General features: G+C 45.9%; 1 long non-coding RNA gene across 1 annotated transcript in view; it reads left to right on the top strand.

The window, feature by feature from the left end:
• The window catches only part of LOC148510719 (uncharacterized), a 59,818-nt gene extending 43,104 nt beyond the window's left edge, over nt 1-16,714 (top strand). Inside the window, exons 2-3 of the long non-coding RNA XR_015868751.1 lie at nt 7,886-7,976; nt 15,058-16,714. This is a non-coding gene — a long non-coding RNA (uncharacterized LOC148510719). The remainder of the gene's footprint in view (nt 1-7,885; nt 7,977-15,057) is intronic.
• Nucleotides 16,715-17,944: the final 1,230 nt, after the last annotated feature.

The following is a 17,944-nucleotide window of genomic DNA, read 5'->3' on the forward strand; positions in this document are numbered from 1 at the left end:
ATGCTGAAATTATGACACACAATACACTATGTATGACACATATAATGGGTTACTGTGACCACTGGTCCTGTATATTCTGGAATTATGACACACAATACACTATGTATGACACATATAGTGGGTTACTGTGATCGCTGGTCCTGTATATGCTGGGATTATGACACACAATACACTATGTATGACATATATAATGGGTTACTGTGATCACTGGTCCTGTATATGCTGGAATTATGACACACAGTACACTATGTATGACACATTTAATGGGTTACTGTGATCGCTGGTCCTGTATATGCTGGAATTATGACACACAATACACTATGTATGACCCATATAATGGTTTACTGTGATCACTGGTCCTGTATATGATGGAATTATGACACACAATACACTATGTATGACACATATAATGGGTTACTGTGATCGCTGGTCCTGTATATGATGGAAGTATGACACACAATACACTGTATGACACATATAATGGGTTACTGTGAACGCTGGTCCTGTATATGTTGGAATTATGACACACAATACACTATGTATGACACATATAATGGGTTACTGTGATCGCTGGTCCTGTATATGCTGGAATTATGACACACAATACACTATGTATGACACATAGAATGGGTTACTGTGATCGCTGGTCCTGTATATGCTGGAATTATGACACACAATACACTATGTATGACACATATAACGGGTTACTGTGATCGCTGGTCCTGTATATGCTGGAATTATGACACACAATACACTATGTATGACACAGTTAATGGGTTACTGTGATCGCTGGTCCTGTATATGCAGGAATTATGACACACAATACACTATGTATGACACATACAATGGGTTACTGTGATTGCTGGTCCTGTATATGCTGAAAGTATGACACACAATACACTATGTATGACACATATAATGGGTTACTGTGACCACTGGTCCTGTATATTCTGGAATTATGACACACAATACACTATGTATGACACATATAGTGGGTTACTGTGATCGCTGGTCCTGTATATGCTGGAATTATGACACCCAATACACTATGTATGACATATATAATGGGTTACTGTGATCACTGGTCCTGTATATGCTGGAATTATGGCACACAATACACTATGTATGACATATATAATGGGTTACTGTGATCACTGGTCCTGCATATGCTGGAAGTATGACACACAATACACTATGTATGACATATATAATGGGTTACTGTGATCGCTGGTCCTGTATATGATGGAAGTATGACACACAATACACTGTATGACACATATAATGGGTTACTGTGATCACTGGTCCTGTATATGCTGGAATTATGACACACAATACACTATGTATGACACATATAATGGGTTACTGTGATCACTGGTCCTGTATATGCTGGAATTATGATACACACTGCACTTTGTATGACACATAATGGCTTACTGTGATCACTGGTCCTGTATATGCTGGAATTATGACACACAATACACTATGTATGACACATATAATGGGTTACTGTGATCACTGGTCCTGTAAATGATGGAATTATGACACACAATACACTATGTATGACATATATAATGGGTTACTGTGATCGCTAGTCCTGTATATGATGGAAGTATGACACACAATACACTGTATGACACATATAATGGGTTACTGTGAACGCTGGTCCTGTATATGCTGGAATTATGACACATAATACACTATGTATGACACATATAATGGGTTACTGTGATCACTGGTCCTGTATATGCTGGAATTATGACACACAATACACTATGTATGACACATATAATAGGTTACTGTGATCGCTGGTCCTGTATATGCTGGAATTATGATACACACTGCACTTTGTATGACACATAATGGCTTACTGTGATCGCTGGTCCTGTATATGCTGGAATTATGACACACAATACACTATGTATGACACATATAATGGGTTACTGTGATCGCTGGTCCTGTATATGCTGGAATTATGACACACAATACACTATGTATGACACATATAGTGGGTTACTGTGATCTCTGGTCCTGTATATGCTGGAATTATGACACACAATACACTATGTATGTATGTATGACACATATAATGTGTTACTGTGATCACTGGTCCTGTATATGCTGGAATTATGACACACAATACACTATGTATGACACATATAATGGGTTACTGTGATCACTGGTCCTGTATGTGCTGGAATTATGACACACAATACACTATGTATGACACATATAATGGGTTACTGTGATCGCTGGTCCTGTATATGATGGAATTATGACACACAATACACTATGTATGACATATAATGGGTTACTGTGATCACTGGTCCTGTAAATGATGGAATTATGACACACAATACACTATGTATGACACATATAATGGGTTACTGTGATCGCTGGTCCTGTATGTGCTGGAATTATGACACACAATACACTATGTATGACACATAAAATGGGTTACTGTGATCGCTGGTCCTGTAAATGATGGAATTATGACACACAATACACTATGTATGACACATATAATGGGTTACTGTGATCGCTGGTCCTGTATATGCTGGAATTATGACACACAATACACTATGTATGACACATATAGTGGGTTACTGTGATCTCTGGTCCTGTATATGCTGGAATTATGACACACAATACACTATGTATGTATGTATGAGACATATAATGTGTTACTGTGATCACTGGTCCTGTATATGCTGGAATTATGACACACAATACACTATGTATGACACATATAATGGGTTACTGTGATCACTGGTCCTGTATGTGCTGGAATTATGACACACAATACACTATGTATGACACATATAATGGGTTACTGTGATCGCTGGTCCTGTATATGATGGAATTATGACACACAATACACTATGTATGACATATAATGGGTTACTGTGATCACTGGTCCTGTAAATGATGGAATTATGACACACAATACACTATGTATGACACATATAATGGGTTACTGTGATCGCTGGTCCTGTATGTGCTGGAATTATGACACACAATACACTATGTATGACACATAAAATGGGTTACTGTGATCGCTGGTCCTGTAAATGATGGAATTATGACACACAATACACTATGTATGACACATATAATGGGTTACTGTGATCACTGGTCCTGTATATGCTGGAATTATGACACACAATACACTATGTATGACACATAAAATGGGTTACTGTGATCGCTGGTCCTGGAAATGATGGAATTATGACACACAATACACTATGTATGACACCTATAATGGGTTACTGTGATCGCTGGTCCTGTATATGCTGGAATTATGACACACAATACACTATGTATGACACATATAATGGGTTACTGTGATCGCTGGTCCTGTATATGCTGGAATTATGACACACAATACACTATGTATGACACATAGAATGGGTTACTGTGATCACTGGTCCTGTATATGCTGGAATTATGACACACAATACACTATGTATGACACATAATGGGTTACTGTGATCGCTGGTCCTGTATATGCTGGATATATGACACACAATACACTATGTATGACACATATAATGGGTTACTGTGATCTCTGGTCATGTATATGCTGGAATTATGACAAACAATACACTATGTTTGACATATATAATGGGTTACTGTGATCACTGGTGCTGTATATGCTGGAATTATGACACACAATACTCTATGTATGACACATAATGGTCCTGTATATGCTGGAATTATGACACACAATATACTATGTATGACACATATAATGGGTTACTGTGATCGCTGGTCCTGTATATGCTGGAATTATGACACACAATACACTATGTATGACGCATATAATGGGTTACTGTGATCACTGGTCCTGTATATGCTGGAATTATGACACACAATACACTATGTATGACACATATAATGGGTTACTGTGATCGCTGGTCCTGTATATGATGGAATTATGACACACACTACACTATGTATGACACATATAATGGGTTACTGTGATCGCTGGTGCTGTATATGATGGAATTATGACACACACTACACTATGTATGACACATATAATGGGTTACTGTGATCACTGGTCCTGTATATGCTGGAATTATGACACACAATACACTATGTATGACACATATAATGGGTTACTGTGATCGCTGGTCCTGTATATGATGGAATTATGACACACAATACACTATGTATGACACATATAATGGGTTACTGTGATCGCTGGTCCTGTATATGCTGGATATATGACACACAGTACACTATGTATGACACATATAATGGGTTACTGTGATCGCTGGTCCTGTATGTGATGGAATTATGGCACACAATACACTATGTATGACACATATAATGGGTTACTGTGATCGCTGGTCCTGTATATGATGGAATTATGACACACAATACACTATGTATGACACATATAATGGGTTACTGTGATCGCTGGTCCTGTATATGATGGAATTATGACACACACTACACTATGTATGACACATAAAATGGGTTACTGTGATCGCTGGTGCTGTATATGATGGAATTATGACACACACTACACTATGTATGACACATATAATGGGTTACTGTGATCACTGGTCCTGTATATGCTGGAATTATGACACACAATACACTATGTATGACACATATAATGGGTTACTGTGATCGCTGGTCCTGTATATGATGGAATTATGACACACAATACACTATGTATGACACATATAATGGGTTACTGTGATCGCTGGTCCTGTATATGCTGGATATATGACACACAGTACACTATGTATGACACATATAATGGGTTACTGTGATCGCTGGTCCTGTATGTGATGGAATTATGGCACACAATACACTATGTATGACACATATAATGGGTTACTGTGATCGCTGGTGCTGTATATGATGGAATTATGACACACACTACACTATGTATGACACATATAATGGGTTACTGTGATCACTGGTCCTGTATATGCTGGAATTATGACACACAATACACTATGTATGACACATATAATGGGTTACTGTGATCGCTGGTCCTGTATATGATGGAATTATGACACACAATACACTATGTATGACACATATAATGGGTTACTGTGATCGCTGGTCCTGTATATGCTGGATATATGACACACAGTACACTATGTATGACACATATAATGGGTTACTGTGATCGCTGGTCCTGTATGTGATGGAATTATGGCACACAATACACTATGTATGACACATATAATGGGTTACTGTGATCGCTGGTCCTGTATATGATGGAATTATGACACACAATACCATACCTCCCAACTTTTCAAATCTAGGAAGAGTGGCGCGCTGCCGAAAAGGGGGCATGGCTACACTAGAAGGGACGTGGCCTCTCTGAAAAGGGGCAGAGTCTCATGGTAACACCTGTTTATGTCACTATAGAGGGCGTACCCAGCACTCGACGAGATGCTGGGTAGCACCTAGGCTCTCCTTACACAGGGGAACAGATGCCGTGCACATGCCCAAATTCCCCCCCACCGCGGGACACTGCAGCCCATTGGTGGGAGAGCGGGACAGTCCCAGAAAAACATTTGGGAGGTATGCAATACACTTTGTATGACACATATTAAAGCTGGATAAGTGCTAATTATGCTCTATTCATGGACAGGCCACACTCACTCTAATATCAAGCATTTGGAAACCCCCCCTCTAGAAATCCTACGTTTGCCACTTTATCTCTCGCCAAGCTTTGATATGTCTATGCAGAGCCGGCTCCAGGGGTCGGAGCACCCTGTGCCGGCCCTCTCCAGTGCGCCCTATCTTATCCTAAAATGGGGGCGTGGTCTAATCACAATAGATCACGCCCCCTACATGAAGTTATTAGGAGGCATGCCCGCCTCCAAATAACGTCAGGCTGGGGGGAGCCTCACTAGCTGGGCTTCCCCCAGCCCTCTCCCGTCACTGAATGGATGTCTCACGCATGCACGCAGCATCGATTCAGATTTTCCGGGGTCTGGCATCACCGCACAGCTGCGGCGGTGGGGGTCCCCAACCTCCCGACTTGACCACTCGCGGGCCACTTCGGCCCACGGGTGGAACACCGGGACAGTGCTGTCCCGCTGAAATCGGGATGTTGGGGAGGGTTGCGCCCTCTACACCCCTAGAGCCGGCCCTGTGTCTATGTCTTTGAGAATCACCTCTTCTATAGTGTACAGTATACCTACACTAGCCTATCACATCACTGCAAACTTATGACATCACTGAGAAATGAGTGATAAATGCCTCATGCCTCACTTATGTCACTAGTTTCTAGTTGCAAGTTTCAGGGATGCTTGTTCTGCTCGCACAATTACATGTAGTGCTCCCATCCAAGTTCTACTGACGGAGGAGAACCAAGCTTGTGCAGCTTCAGGGCAGAATGAAGGAGGTACAGTACATGTTACCATGGAGACCATCACTGTGACAGGGAGCCGGGGGAGATTAATCTGCATGAGAAATACGTCACTCGGGGTCTCGCACCAAAGGGGGTGTGCTGTCGATGGTGAGTGACAGCACGCCCCCTTTGGTGGGCGTGCCGGGGGCGTGGCGGCCAGATGTAGGCGATCCCATGGGAACGCCTACCGTCTGAGTCCGGCCCCACTGACATCAGTAATTATGTCAGTGGGAGTGATTTTGGCTCTGATAGAGCCAAAATCACTCCTGGACTTGCGGCAGTGAGACCCTACCGCAGGGTCTCGTCGCAAGCCCGATGGTCGCGATGGTCAAACACCATCGCGACCATCTTTTTGGCCGCTCGCATATGCTGTGGGTGGTCACCCACAGCTATGCGAGCGGCCAGGAGGCCGCTCCATTTTCAGGTAGGAGGGCACTGATTCAGAGCGAGCGCTCTGGTCAGAGCGTTCAGCTCTGAATCAGGCCCTATGTCCACGGCTGAATGGGGACATCCTAAAATCGGACAGATTTATTTTCCAATATAGGGCCATATTCAATTGCTGGCGAAAAGCCGTTATCGGCGATACTTTTTCGCTGATGACGTCATTTCGCCAATCTGAACTTATCCCCGCATTCAATTCTTCTGACTTTTCGCCGGTGTGGAAAGTTAATGGTTAGAACCCAGCGAAAAAGTATCACCTATGAATAGGTGTCGAATAAAAGTGCAGAATTGGGGTTTTGGGGTACAAACTTCCAGAAACCAACCAGCACCCCTTGGACTATCCCCCAAGTGTAGACTGTGTCACATTTTTTTTTTTTCAAAGCTAACACAGGACACCCCAAAAAAGTACTTTCGCTTTGGGGGCGAATAAAACCCAAAGTTGGAGGAAAAAGTTTAAAACTAGCGAAATAGACTCTGGGTGGGGGGGTCCCCAAGTATGCCCAGGTGTCTTTCTGATTGCAGGTGGTTGCGGCAGTGGATTTTTCACGTTTTTTAAAAGTTCACATTAGACACTTTAAAATATGCTAGCACCCATTTTCATGTACCCCAAATTTGCTGGGACTACTCTTTTGAAAAAAAAAAAAAAAAAACTTGCTAAATGCTATTCTTCACCACATTTACAAAGACGCAAAATAACAGCTATTGAGACCAATTCAACACCCCAAATGCCCCCATGTCACAGCATCTTTTGGGGGGTGTCAGGCTGATTTCCCCAAAAATGACAACACTTTGCGCTCATTCCGATTTCGCCGGGTGCCGTTTTTACCGATTTGGAATTGAATACGGGAACACGCGGGGACGGGCGCGATACTTTTACACTCAGAAAACCTGCGATGTTGCTGGCAATTGAATATGGCCCATAGATCCACATATATCTGTCACCATATCAGTCCCAGCTGACTCTATAGCTTTGTGTTTGTCTGCTGCCAGATGATAGAAAGGATCAGACTACTACGGTCAGAAGAGAAATAATTCCAGCTTCATGTTGTCTTCCCGTAGGCAAGGGTTGGAAAACGGCCATGTTGGTCCTGAGCCCGCTCACGTTAATCCTGGGGGCGATCATACTGATGTGGAATGTCCGCATCAACAAGTAAGTACAAAGCAATCATTTTCCTTTCTGACTCAGAATCATTGCTGGGCCGTCGCAGAGTAGTGAGCGGAATAGAGAGACGATTGTCGCCCATTTCCAAGATGTATCCCGGTTGTCAGGTGCTGAGTACACGTCACAGACACTTACAACCCATTTACGCTTCCTGCACAATTGTTTTTATGTGCAATAAACACATTTGCTATGCAGGTCTGTAGGGAGGGGTGTGCAAGCGGTCCCTGCATCTGGCTGGTAGGGTGTCTCGATTGGCCCCCTGCAGCCAGGAGTGATGCTTTAGTGCTGCCTGGAGCGTCCATAGTAGGGATTGCCATCAACCATCAATGATTAACAAACATCAATGGTTGACCACCGATGGTTGATGGTTTTGCGATCAATGGTGGCAATCCAATGGTTCACCACCTTCGATGGCAAAGAGCTAAAACAATGTTCCTTCCAACCCCCTCCATGTCTGGGACACAGAGCTTAGCTCCGCCCCCGACATGCCCCACAAAGCCCCGTCCCCACTCCCTGATTGGCCCGCTGCCCGACCAGTATTAAAACAAGGATGACCATCGATGGATGAAACCATCGATGGTTTAAATGTGATGGTTTCATACCATCGATGTCATCAACCAATGGTGACCGTCGATGGATAACCTACCCATGGACATCCCTGGTCCAAAGTATGGGCAGCTCTACTCTATCTCCAGTTGGCGGCTCTGTCTACTCCTGTGATGTCATTAGTTTGAGGGCGGGACCAGCACAGGGCAGCAGTGAATCCTGCTACGGGCCGCCGCTGTTACTATGAGACACCAAACTGCTGGAGCTCCGCTAATAAGGCAGAAGTAAATGTCCAATTTTCAATTATTAATTTCCCTTCACATCACTAACAGTTATTTGAACACAATAAAATATGCCCCCAATTTTATTCTGTGCACTTTATATGCAATGGGAGCTTCCTGCATACTGCATATTAAAGCGCTAATCTACACAAATCAATATTTTAGTTTGTAATTTTTTTTTAACTTTTGCTTTATTTTTACAAAAGGGTGTTAAGATGCTATAAAATAACTTTTTCATGTCAGGAAAATACAAAGTGAATGTTCGAGCAAGTTACCATGATCTAACACTAGGGGCGCTGTGGGAGAGCTGCTCTAGGTCCACGAGCACGAAATGCACAGCACAAGTTGGTTTATGTAAAAGTCACAAAGAACATTCACAAATAGACTGATGTATGAAAGTTGCTTTCAGTCCCTCAGCGGGATCACTGTGAGAATATCTTAGTTCAGATGTTCTCACACTCGGGGCCTGATTCTGACCCGCTCGCAAGCGCTGAGCGCTCGCAAGCGGGTCGACGGTGCCCAAGTGCGCATGCGCACGACGGAGGCGGCTCCGTCGTGCGCATGCGTGAGACCCGAATAACGATGGCCAAGCCGTCGTTAAGGGTCTCGCACCAAAGGGGGCGTGCTGTCGATGGTGATTGACAGCACGCCCCCTTTGGTGGGTGTGCCGGGGGCATGGCTGCCCAGACGGAGGCGTTCCCATGGGAACGGCTACCGTCTGGGTCCGGCCCCACTGACATCACTAGTGATAGAGCCAAAAGCACTCTTGGGCTTGCGGCAGCGAGACCCTACCGCAGGGTCTCGTCGCAAGCCCGATGGTCTCGATGGTCTTGACCATCGCAACCATCATATTGGCCGCTCGCTATAGCTGTGGGTGGTCACCCACAGCTATGCGAGCGGCCAGGAGGCCAATCCAAAAAGAAGCAGGGACGGCCCTGATTCAGAGCGAGTGCTCTGTCAGAGCGTCCGGCTCTGAATCAGGGCCTCAGTCCTCAGGACCCCCCACACGTCACAGTTTCTAGGTCATCCAGCAGGACCACAGGTGTATTCATTACTCACTGACACATTTTAAAAGTTCCACAGGTTCATCATACTGACATTGCATGTTCTGTACTATTCTCTATGGCACAGATTCTCAAACTCGGTCCTCAGGACCCAAAACAGTGCATGTTTTCCAGGTCTCCTGACAGAATCACAAGTGAAATAATTAGCTCCACCTGTGGAACTTTTATAATGTGTCAGTGAGTAATGAGTACACCTGTGCTCCTGCTGGGTGACCTGGAAAACGTGACCTGTGTGGGGTCCTGAGGACCGAGTGTGAGAACCCCTGCTCTATGGGCCTGATTCAGGCTTGTACGCAGACCCGATACTTAACCGCTGTAAGTGCCAATTGTGCACTATAGACTAGGTGTTGCCACCCTGACTCCTTCACTGGCACCTGGGGCTGCTTACAGTACTTCTGGGTGGTATACATAGCTGCTGCAGCACCTCTTTACTGATGACTGGTTCCTTCTGGCCTCTTATATAGTATCGGGACTGCAGTGCGGTAGGCAGAGCATTGAGTCAGCGGCGTAGCTATAATCATCACAGGGAGTGTGGTGCATGCGGGCGCATGGGTCCAGGGGGGCACTGTACTGCGTACCCTGTACCCAGGACTGATCAAATCACCACTGTGGCTTCCAATGGGATGCCCCCTCCTCCCTATACCTGTTTGAAGATGTGATTGGTTTGCGATTACGCTCGCACAGGGGATTCGCTCACAAAGTGATAGGTAGTCAGAGTTTGGGGAAGGTATAAGGGGGTGGCTAGGCAAAGGCAGGTGTGTCGGGACTGTTTAAACTCCGTTTCATGGGCGTGCGGTAATTAGCCATTGCGATCCCCCTCGCAGCATGACAGGTCAGACTTCACTCAGAAGTGGCGCGGCTGCCCTCCTCAGCAGAATAAGGTGCCCTTTAACAACTAAGCCCGGGATTATAAGGTGCCTCCTGGGGCATAACAGTGAGAATTAATACAATGTGTACCGTGAAGTTACAGCTCCAGCAATTTGGAGGAAAATTTTCCTTCCCACCAACCTTAGGGCATAAAAAGTGAGTACAGACTGAAGAACATTGGGCCAGTGCAAAGTATTTTACTAAACAAGCCAGTCCTGTTTTTCAGGCCCCTTGGCTCACTGCTCCTGGGTCCCTTACGGGGATGTAGTTATGAGACCAGCTGCATGGCCACTGGTCTCAATCCCGACACTACAATCCCGGCAGGGGATTTATTATAGGCGTCGAAATACCGACGCCTATATTAATCCCGATGCTGGGACCCCGACAGGACGCAGGACCAATCGTACAGCGCCGGAGGTAAGTAGCGATGTAGCCGTGGATAGGGTGTTAAGTTTAGGGACCCCCCCAGGGGGACATAGGGTTAGGCACCCCCCCGGGGACGGTTAGGCTAGGGAAAGGGGGGGTTAGGTGTCGGCACTAGGGGGGAGGATAGGGTTAAGGTTATGTTTAGGGTGCGGGGACGGGTTTAGGCACTAGGGTTGGAGGTTAGGCACCCCTAAAGGAGGGTTAGGGGGGGAGAGGGGATGGTTAGATTACTTACCTCCTCTGTCGGGATTTCCTCCGCGTCGGGCTAGCGGTGTCGGGATTTGAACCGGCGGCTTCACAGCCGTCGGCATTTCAATCCCATTCCCATTTACGTCCTGGGCTTTCTCTGCTGCCGCCCTTCTGGCCAGAGGACCAATGTGGCCTGCCCATTATGAGAGCAATGACCAGTCCCTCCTAGAACAGATGCTACACTCACTCACCCAATGGGCAGAGCTGTTACACACAGACGACTCTCAGATGTATATACTTACACTGGACGCCGCTGCTTTTTATACAGTACAGGGTCTGATTCAGAGATGTACGCTACGCAGATTTTGTTGCAGTTAATCAATTATCAGCAAACTGTGCGTGCATCTTAGTCGCACAGCGCATGAGTCAAAGTACCGTAGTCGATTGCAGCGCCAATCTACTGTCATTGACAGTCAGGGAGCATTTGGGGGAAGGTAATGAGGGAGTGGCAGCAAAAACGCAGGCGTGACGCCACCGTTTTCAGTGCGTGTCACAGCCTACACTGCAGTACGCAGATTACAAGGCTCCAGCGTTTCGGTACACGTGGCCATGCTGCGTGACTGCAGGGTTTCCCAGAAGATTCATTATCGAAAGATCCGCGGCCGATGCTGCGTCTTTCTGCACAGTCACTTGGATTTGTAAAGCTGCCGGTGGGCGTCTCCATACATCTCACTGCGTCTGCGACATTTGCCTATCTTGGCATAGCAGCTGTAATGGCCTTAGCGTACAGCTCTGAAGCCGGCCCTTAGTACATATATCAGTTATGGGTACCCAGCCTGCACCTTATTCACATTATAGCATTGTGCTCAGTGGTTGGGACCTTGTCCTCGACCCCCCCCACGTTCACTGCTGGGGTGAGGGGGCAACTCCTTTGCACCCTGGCGCTACCAAGTCTGCAGTGGGACTTGTGGCCTGATTCAGAAGTGCACGTTATTGCAGCCGCGAATGTGTCTTTTGGGCGCAGCGTGACTGTCTTTATGCTAATGCCGCATCTGATGGAGATACGCACACGGCTACGCCACTAATCCGACCACTGTGCACATTAAGATCCACCATCGAGCGCACATCAGTCGCACCTTTGGAAATTGCACCAGCTCTATGGAGGCACACAATCTCCATCTAAACATGGCTGCCCATAAGAGTGCAATTACGGCAAAAGACACAGTCGCTGACCGCGACACGCTGTGTATAGCTAGACAACCCCCCGTTTACCACCCAGAAACAACCACTGAAATTTCCACTCTCTGCATCCAAATTCCTTCGGCGGCTCCAGGCGGTAACCATCTGGACGCATGCGCAGACTGAAAACATCGGCTACTTGCGGGCAGCATCGACGCTCCGTCCGTCTCTGAATCAGGTCCTTAGGGCGAAAAATATCAAACCCCAATTTGTGAAAAGTTTTGGTGTGATTTTATTTGTTGGATATAACAGAAAAATCGCAGCAAAACCGCCATTCTCAAACCTCACCCACCGTAAAATATCAGACAATGGCTAAAACACTGCCCGAAAAAATAAGTTTCCACAGTTGGGGGTCTCGGACCCCTTTTTTCTCCTTTGCATCTAGAAGTCTAGGTGAGAGATCTAATAGTCAGATTACCGCAGGATAAACTTTAGTAACCCTGCGGCTCCCACCATTGAGTATAATGGAGGAGCCGTTCATTGGCTGAGAGGCGGGGCCTGACCTTTCTCAGCCAATGAACGCACAGACACGGAACTTCAAAGGAGGAAGCCGCGTCTGTGCACTTCACTCGGGAAGGAATAATCATTCTGGTTAGAATGATATTTCCTTAAAGCGATGGTCGGGTTTTTTCGTTTTCTTATTTTAACCCATGGATGCCTACTGGAGAAGGGAACCACTGGAGGTAATATAGGTGAGTATGTGTGAGTGTGTATGTATTAAACTTCTACTGTGTAAGGTGTGTGTGTGTTTCTTGCAACATTTATTTACAGGTCTCAGTGGGCCCTTAATCTCCTGCATACTGGTACTTGTGGTTCTCCAAGTACCAGCATGCGGGTCTGGCTTGCTGGGACCTCCAGTTCTATTGGAAAGACAATGTTTTATTACTTCTATTTTTATCACTCATACAATCAACCCGCCACCCACCACCCAGGGGTGGCGGGGATAGCCCCGGGCTATCAGCTTAGGCTAGGGGTGATCTGGAGAGGGAGACCCCTTTTTTGAAGGGGTCTCCAACTCCCCAGGCCCCTGGCCTGGGCTGACTAGCGGTCAGGGTTGATGCTGCGAAGGGGGCCCTGGCGATAGGGCTCCCCTGGCTGTGGCATCAGTCCCCCGTTAGAAAGGGTCCAGGGCTGGTTCTGTGATTTACAGGGAGACCCTACGCAAATTTTTCCCATTAAATCCAGAACCAGCCCTGCTTCCCATAGCCCAGTGCTGGTTGTACTGAGTACAGGGAGAACCTACATCATTTTGTCCCTGTACTTCGTCAACCAGAACTGGGTTTCAGCAGTCCTTGGCTGGTTCTGTTTGGAGGGGGGGACCTCACGTTTTTTTTCTTTTTTAATTTTCACTCTTTAAATAATTTTTTCCAGGTAGATACATGCAGGCATCTCACTTATGTCTGCATGTATCTGTGTGAGAAGGAACTGCTCATGCTGAAAGTGAAAGCATGAAGCAGTTCTAACGTGTCGGGGATTTGCAGTTCGTTCTGAAGGATGATTTGCCGTTCGATTTGGACATGAACATGCCAAATCGAACAGCAAATCACTGTTCAAAACCGACTCAAATCAAATTTGTTTTGCAAATAACAAAACAAATCGACTAATAGTAAATGCAGTGAAAAAACAGTTCACACTGCAGTCGATTTGAGTCGATTTGAGAAGAGATAAATAACTCCTCAAATCGACCTGCAAATCGACCTTTAGTAAATTTACCCCCTGGTCTTCAAAAAGCGCTGCGGCCACCAGAGGGATGCCCCAAATCCCACTGGACCATCAGGGATAAAGTAGGACACATTTATTCTAAATACATTCTGTCATATATATATATATATATATATATATTTATTTATATGCACTGGTCCCAGCCATGTGCTGGGACTTAACCCTCCACATGCTGTAGTGCTGGGTATGACCGTCGATGCTGTATCTCCCTGCATGCAGTGCATTTACTAAGATACATTTATTGTAATATATTTTAACACATTTTGCACCCAAGACTTGGTCCATATCGCTGGGAGTTGTCCATTGCAGTGTATGCTGGGACGTAACCCATGTGCTATCATAACGCCGGATATTAACACTTCCTGTGCCGCTGTGGCTACTTTATATACATGGAGCTGCTCCCGGGGACCTGGCCAAAAGTTGTATCTTTTTTTTTTTCTTCTTTTGTTGTTGCCATTGTAGGGATTAGGGACCATCTCCTCCATTTTACTATGTAATATGCAGTAACTCATTTTTTTCTTACTTTGTAACAAGATTCCAATAAATAGCCCTTATGTTTCAGTATTGTGTAGGGAAATAAAATGTAGGTTTCTCTGTAGCTTAAATATAATGTCTCAATCATATATATTACGCTGTGTTATATTTATTCCCACACAAGTGCTAATGCCTGCATATTACATTCAGCAAATATAGAAATAGATTATTTTGTGTTTTAAATATTATTTAACCTTACAGGAAACGGAAGCTTTTATCTGCGTTGCCAAGTGGTGCGAAATCCCACCGTACATTTGGTTCTTCGTGCGAGCAATCACCTCTTACAGGCACAGCTGATCCCACTGAGCACCCAGGACAGGATCCCAGTTGCTCAACCCTCAGACATGGAGAGATCCTGATCGAGTGGAAGGATGGCACAATCACTCCTCTGTATGACCATCAATAAGACTTTGCTGCTACATATGGGACAACCCCTATATATGTGCCATTATCAAACCCTAAACCCTTTCCCAACTCTCCATCAAGAAACAACAGACTGTTCAGTGGATGTATGCCAATCACAATCTGTCTCTTGCAGGCACTCCCAGACTGACCAGTGTATGTGTCACTACAACATTCTGCCCCTTCCAGATGCTCCAGTAGATGAATAAACTCTGTCCCCTCCAGATGCTCAAATAGTTGGGACATTGACAAACCTTGCTCCCCCAGACTACACAGGTTATGGATGGCCACCACATTGACCCTTCCAAATACTCCAGTAGATGGGGCAAAAGCAAACCCTGTCCCTTATTACTTCCAACAGGTGGTTCCTTATGACTTCCAGTGGATGTATGACCACCTCATTCTATCCTTTCCAGACTCTCCAGTAGATGTATCACCACAACATTGTATCAATTCCAAATGCTCCAGTAGATGGGACAATAGCCCTGGTCTTCTCCTTCACCACATTTTGTTTCTTCCCGATACTCCAGTAGATGGAACAAGAAATCCTGCCTTCTACTTTGGATGTGTCCTCCACAACATCCTGTCTCTTCCCGATAGTCCAGTAGATGGAACAAGAAACTCTGCCCTCTACTGCGGATATCTCCTCCACAACATTCTGTCTCTTCTCGATACTCCAATAGATGGAATCATGCCTCCTACTGCGGATGTCTCTTCCACCACATCCTGTCTCTTCCCGATACTCCAGTAGATGGAACAAGAAATCCTGCCTCCTACTGCGGATGTCTCCTCCACCACATCCTGTCTCTCCCGATACTCCAGTAGGTGGAATCATGCCTCCTACTGCGGATGTCCACCTCTGAATCAGCCCTATGATCTCATCAAGCTGGGAGATGTACAAAGCTCTGGAAAGTGATAAATTGGAGAGTGATAAACTGCCAACCAATCAGCTCCTGTCGTTTTTCAAACACAGCCTGTAACATGGCAGTTAGGAGCTGAGTGGTTGGTACTTGATCACTCTCCAATTTATCACTTTCTAGAGCTTAGTACATCTGCCCCTTAGTACTTATGAAAGCTGAGACTCTTTGGATTCCAGCTGGGGTGACCAATAACCATCACTGCCACCGTTCACAAGCAACATAAGCCAGCTGTAATTACAGCCGAGTTAGGTCTACTGAGTCACACGTAGCTGTGCACATTTGGTTCCAAAGTGAGTGACATTCTATGACTGTACTGAGTGTCCCTCACACAACACTCACACATTCCCCTGACCAGCTACAAGGTGCACTTTATCAAGACACACATACATCCATTCATGGGCAACTAACAGCAATACTGACCCTTCTTCATGTTGTTCTGTAAAGGAAATGTGAAAATATTGTCTATTATTATGATCTATTTCGTCCTTGCCGATCCCTCTGCTCCCATTGCAGCTGCACTCTTGTACCCTTTAATAAATGCCTCATCAAAAAGTAATGTACATCTGTTTACAGTTAGGCAGAGGGGGGATGCAATAGAAGAGGGGATTGGGTTGCAATAGAGGAAGGGAGATTGGGGATACAACTGGCAGGGATGCAATAGAGGAGGGGGAGGAGGATGCAACAGGAGGAGGATGAATACAGTAGAGGAGGGGGGGATGCAACAGAGGAGGGGAGTGGGGAATGCAATAGAGGGATGGGATTATGCAATAGAGGGGTGGGGGAAGCAATACAGGAGGGAGGACGCAATAAAGGATAGGAGCGGGCACACAATCATTGTCAAAATGCCAAATCATACTTGCCGACAATCAGCTCCAGCCTTCCGGGAGGGAGCTGATTGTCGGCTAATAGCGGGGGGCGGGGCCGGCCATTGGGAGCGGAGCCGGGGGCGGACATTTTGGGTCACACTGGGGGCGGAGCCGCACGATCGCGTCATCGTGACTCCGCCCCCTCTTCACAATGCCTTGATTTTCGGCATTGATTTTTGGTCACGATAACGCGATTCTGCGCTAATCGCATCACCGGGCCCCCCGCTGCAAGGATTTCTGTTTTTTTCAGGGGGGAGGTGGGGAGGGTGTGAGACTTCCGGGAGGCTTGCCTGCCTTTCCGGGGGGCCGGGAGCGGCACCCGAAAATCGGGAGGCTCCCGGCCAAATCGGGAGGGTAGGCAAGCCTGTGCCAAATGCATCCTGTTAGGTAAACCAGGACTGTACTACAAGAGCCGTGCCTACCCCGACAACCTTATCAGACTGCACTGTGTAACCATTGATGTCATTGCATTTGACTCCCAAGCAGTATAATAGTGCAGATGAATGACATGTCATCTATGTTATAATCAGACAGTCGTCACAGCAGAGATCGGGTGTTTGCAGTGTTAACAGGATAGATAAAGGAGGACACATAAACCTCCCAGTGCTCAGCAATTACATTCACTGGGACTACTGGGGCCAATCCAGCCAAAAACAGAGACCGGGCTTTGTCATTTTAAACGTGATACTTCAGATTGCAAATTCTGGAAAACCCGTGCAGTGATGAGAAAATGCCGGAAAGCGAAGCGTCCGTGTCGTTATCGGCACCGCTGTACATAATCGGCGCCAACGTGGCGATGCAATGTATGAACGGTCCGACAGCTGCAGCAGTCATTGCCACACCACACAGCACGGTCCTCGACTGTCGGAATATGCAGCCAGGGACCGTGTGAAAATAAAA

This window comes from Taudactylus pleione, unplaced genomic scaffold, assembly GCF_031769625.1.
Source record: "Taudactylus pleione unplaced genomic scaffold, aTauple2 ptg000311l, whole genome shotgun sequence".
Taxonomy (NCBI): Eukaryota; Metazoa; Chordata; class Amphibia; order Anura; family Myobatrachidae; genus Taudactylus; species Taudactylus pleione.